This window comes from Nicotiana attenuata, chromosome 10 (assembly GCF_001879085.1).
Source record: "Nicotiana attenuata strain UT chromosome 10, NIATTr2, whole genome shotgun sequence".
Lineage (NCBI taxonomy): Eukaryota > Viridiplantae > Streptophyta > Magnoliopsida > Solanales > Solanaceae > Nicotiana > Nicotiana attenuata.
In genome coordinates this window covers 18,411,883-18,417,308 of record NC_031998.1, presented here as the reverse complement: position 1 = coordinate 18,417,308, position 5,426 = coordinate 18,411,883, and the positions used below count along the sequence as shown (strand labels likewise).

The window sequence follows — 5,426 nt, the reverse complement described above, 5'->3', positions numbered from 1 at the left end:
GGCCATAAAGATATTTGTTGAGTTTGCAAACCAAACCTAAGTTGTTTACTGCTAGGCCCTATGCGACCTCTATGTACACTTCCTCATTTAGATCCCCATGTAGGAATGCATTGTTTACATCCAATTGTGATGTGTACCACACTTTCTTGACAGTGATGGCTATTAGGGACCTCACAGTTGTCATCTTGACTACTAGGGAGAATGTTTCTCTGTAATCAATTCCACCCTGTTGGGTATATCCCTTTACAACCAACCTAGCTTTAAGCCTTTCTACACTATTATCTGCTTTATGTTTTATTTTATACACCCATTTACATCCTATGTCTTTCTTTCCAGCAGGTAAGGGAACTAAGTCCCAAGTGTGGTTGACATGCAATGCTTCAAATTCTTGGTTCATAGCTGTTTGCCAAGTAGGATTCATAGCTACCTCCTGATATAATGAGGGTTCACTGTCACTGCAGATGTCTCTCACAAGACTTTGACTCTCAGGATTTAAGACATCATAGGTTATATGATGATTGTTAGAGAACAGGGCATTAAGGGAGAAAGGTACAACAGAGTTGCTGTGAGCAACAGATGGTGATGATCTTATCTTAGGGAGTGAGTGTAGGTAGTCTTGTAAATATACATGTGTCCTATGTGGTCTTTGTGATTTCCTTAAGGCAACAGGTGTGCTAACAAACTGATAAGCTATTGGTGATGAAGTGTGGCTTGAAGATTGAGGTGTTTCAGGTTGTGGTAAAGGACTGGAGGAATTCATAGTAGGTGAACTGGTGTTGAACTCAAGGTGTTGGGATTGTCTATGTGTAACACATGGTGCCATTATCACTATCATAAGCAAGTTCAGTGCCTTTTTGAATTTAATCAATGAATGGAATAGAATTAAGAATAGAAGGAAATGAAGTGTTTCCAGGTGATATAGCAAAAGGAAACACATTCTCAATGAAGACAACATCCCTAGAAACAAATATCTTCTTAGTGGAAAGACTTAAGACCTTTTACCCTTTGACACCATAGGGATAACCAATGAATACGTGTAGGGATGTTCTAGGTCCAAAACTTCTCATGTGAGAGTATGTTGGTTTTCTCCTGTGAAGTAATTCAAATGGGGATTTAGGATAACTGTTCGAAGAGGGTAATCTGTTTATGATGTAGGTTGCACACAAGATGCATTCACCTCAGTATTTTACATGTAACTTTGATTGGAATAGGAGTGCGCTGGCAGTTTCTAGGAGATATTTATGTCTTCTTTCTACTATCTCATTTTGTTGAGGAATATAAGGGCAATTCTTTTGGTGAATGATGACTTTGGATTGGAAAAACATACTTGCCTCTATACTGGTGAACTCCAAGCCATTGTCTGATCTGATTATTTTAACTTTTGTATTAAACTGGGTTTCAACCATAGAAATAAATGTTTCTATGACTTGTAAGGCATTACTTTTGCATGTGGGAAGGTTAGTCCAAGTGGACTTACTGTAATCATCCACTAGTGTAAGGAAGTATTTGTAGTTGTCATGTGTTGCCACATGATAAGGTCCCCATATGTATATGTATAGTAGCTGAAAGATTTTTGTGGAAAAGTTTGTTTTCTGGGGAAATGGTAGTCTTCCCTGCCTGGCCATTGGACAAATGGAACAAAGAAAGGGTTGCTTTGAAGGAAAGGAGATGGGAATAGAGGAAATCCCTCTCATTTTGACAAAGGGTACATTCCCAAGTCTATTATGCCACAGAACATTTACATCATGATCAGGCGATACACAAAAATTCAGACTAAGGTTTTTATTATTCAAACATGGACCATTTACAGGTGGATAAGATACACACTTATTTGTGGACAATGAACTACATACAAATGAATCAATGTGAAAGTGTAAGTTATGTGTGCAATGAGCCTTATTACCAAGGCAAGAAACTGAGTTGCTAACGGTAGAACCTGAGTACTTGTTTCTCAGACATTTTGGGCAAAGAAGGTACATCCCATCACAAGCCTTACCAATCTCCAGATGCCTCTTCATTGAAGGGGCCTGCAGAATACAAAGATTGTCAGTGAAGGCTACTATGCTTCTGGGATTAACACTGGTCAGACCATGAATAGAAATTAGGTTGTATTTGAAAGAAGGTACAAACATTACTTTATGTAAAGTGATATCAGCCACAAGTATTACACTACCAATTTCTGTTACTCTCACTTTATATCCATTTGGTAGGACAACTAGGAGTGGATATGACAGTGTTACAATATTGGTTAATAGGGACTTATTGAAGGTCATGTGATTTGAGGCCCCTGAGTCTAATATTCAGGAATCAGTCTTGTTTTTGAGACATTGACACGAAAATTTACCAAAATCTATAGAGGAAGTACAGACTATTATACCTATAAAGTTCACAGCCCTATCGATAAGATTGGTGGCACCTGCATTCTCTCCTCAATTCCCAGCTTGAAAGTGTTGGAGCAGATTCATGATTTGCCCATATTGCTCCTTTGACAGGCTAATGTTCTGTTCTTCATTCAAATCATTTTGTTCTTCTCCCTTGTTGGATAACATGTCAGAGGACTGATTTCCATGTACATTTGCCACTATTCTCTTTCCCTTGTTATAATTCTGGTTCCGATTGAATCCCTGATTCTGGTTGGAGTTTTGGTTTGGATTTTGATTTTGATTGCGAGGATATCTAGAACTCTCAGGGTAGCCATGTAATTTGAAACATTTTTCCTTAGTATGCCCTGGCTTTCTGTAGTAATCACATATAGGTCTTCCCCTTCCTTGTCTACCATAGTTGTTGTTATTGAACAAATAGTTGGTCCTATAAGTATTGGACCTAGAACTAGCAGCATTCATAGAAGTTGATTTGATAAATAGCTGAGTGTGTGGCTTGATTTCCCTTTGCTTTTCATCTTGTATTAGGATAGAAAAAGCTTGAGCTAAGCTTGGTAATGGGTTCGTCATGAGGATGCTTCCTCCAATCACTGTGTAGGTTTCATTCAACCCCATGAGGAATTGTATTAGTCTCCTGTCCTGCTCAGCTTTGTAGAAATTTTCCTTCGCGCCACAAGTACAGTTGCAACTGCATTGAGACTTTTTTACTCAAGGTGCTCAATTCTTCCCAGAGTTTCTTCAATTTGGTGTAGTAATTAGTAATATCAAGAGTTCACTGAGATGTATCGTTTATTTCCTTTTGGATTTGGTACAGTCAAGCTCCATTTGTCTGCTCATACTGATCTTCTAGCTCAATCCACAGCTCCATAGCATCATTTGCATATTCAACACTATCTGCAATTTCCTTCGACAGGGAATTAAGAATCCATGAAGTCACTGTGTCATCACATCGCTCCCATTGACGCAATATGGTGAGTGAGGGTCCAGACGCTTGCATTCACTATTTATAAACCCTAGCTTGTTTTTTACTGACAGGCCTCGCAATACACTACGCCTCCATAAATGATAATCAACACCACTGAAAGGAATGGAAACAATGATAGCACTGGGATTATCCAACGGGTGCAGATACAAGGGATCACCTTGATTGATTCCGGAATTTCATGGAACTTCGATGTGCACATTTGTGCTGGCCACATCACTCAAATCATCAACGGCCATGAGTGATTGAGATTAATTGTGTTAGTATTACACTTTGGGAAAAAAAGACCCTTCTCAGACAATCAATTAGGGCAAAAACGAAACCGCTCTCAGAAATCAATCGAATTGAGGAAAAAGGCAAAATCGACGAACACAAAGGAGAAATGGATAATTGAGAGATGATATATTGGAATGACTAGGCTCTGATACCATGTTAATTGCTCAAAGTAAAGGTTGGCTCAAGCTTGGATTGCACAACAATGGAGGTCGAAGTAAGAGACAGAGAGAGAACATTCGAGAAGAAGGAGAAAGGAAAAGTGGGAAATAAAACCTCACCTATTATTCATACCTGTAATAAATATATATACACAATATCCTATCTAATTAACTAAATGTCTGGCCTAGCCAGTTTGCACCTAACTAACTACTTTACAGCTAACTAACCACTTTACAACTAACTAGCCACTTTACATAATTAGGCAATCTCAATATTATGGAAGTCCTGATATGTATATTCCCTCCCCCCAAACCCTTGTAATATTTGCTAAGGTCATTCTCTAGTACCAAACACGTTCCTTACAAACCAACATGATTGTCTAGGACCGGACATTCACTTGGAATGTTAGATTGAGTTATTTAATGTAGCATCAGTAAGGAGGAAGTGAAAGGCATGCAATTTCTCTTTCAAGTCCAACGAGTGCTGTAAGTTAATATTTTACGTTCGTTAAAGCAAGTGACTAGAAGCAATGTTAAGATGTTGGAGAGAAAATTATTTACATAAATTGCATCCATTTTTTTTAATTTAATAGATTGGAGTTGCTCTGACTGTCTTCTATATACTTGATCATTTTGCTACAAATAAAGGTCACTTAAGTAAGTTTTAAAATTGTTTAAAACATTCTTAATTTATATAATGAAAAAAGTTGAGGATTGCTTTGTTCATCTGTTGTTATGGGCTATATGTTTGTTTACCGTGAAAATGGTAATAACAATTAAATTTGTTGATGGGACTCTAAAAATACGTGATCTATTTTTATGTCAGTTGTTAAGCAGTTGATGCTAGATATGTGAGACTTAGAAACGAAATAAGAGTTAAAGATAAAGCGATAATCAAACCGATAGTTTGACAATCGGGGCCTCGAACCTGTCGATTCTGGGCCTCGAGGTCGATTCCAGAGCTCGGCTACGAGCTATCGAGGGTGATCGGGGTAGGACTAACTGTTATAAGATGATTAACGAAGGCTCTTTATGGCCAATGATAAGAAATAAATGAAGAACAACAATGGAGATAATAAATGAGAGCAATAATATCAAGAGAATATGTTAGAGAGCAGAGATAATATTTTTCTATATTTCGTGTGGAGCAGCTGAAGCAACAAGGCTTACAAAATGACAAAGATCCCCTTTATATAGGAGGGGAATCCCTACATAGTACAAAATGTATTAATTACAAAGATATGGTGATGGGACAGCTAGATAAGACACCCTGATTCGGGTTTAGAGTAGACCGCTAGGCTCTGTCAGCCCTAGACGAGTGCCTTGGAAACTCCCTATTTTCATCATAGTCATGGTCATTACTATCCTGAGGTCGAGTGTCGACGACCCTCGAGGGAGGGTGCTCGGCTGTGGCCTCGAGCCTTCGAGGTGACCTTCCGAAGTACCTTAACGACGAGAAATTGGACCCTCCGATTTTGCCGTATACAGATAGTCTCCGTGTTTCCTAGAACGAAGCGATAGGAAACGATTTTGATATTAACCTCTTCGGGCTTCCCGCTATGACGTCATACTGATGATATCAACTTGTGACGTGAGCCTTCACGATAATCGGGATGTCTCATGGACTTG

At 38.7% G+C, this 5,426-nt stretch overlaps 1 long non-coding RNA gene across 1 annotated transcript; it reads right to left on the bottom strand.

Moving 5' to 3' along the window:
* Positions 1,758 to 3,918, bottom strand: LOC109233096. The gene is made up of 2 exons (XR_002069037.1): positions 2,378 to 3,918; positions 1,758 to 2,027 (listed from the first exon to the last, which is right to left on the bottom strand). It is a non-coding gene; the product is annotated as an uncharacterized LOC109233096 (long non-coding RNA).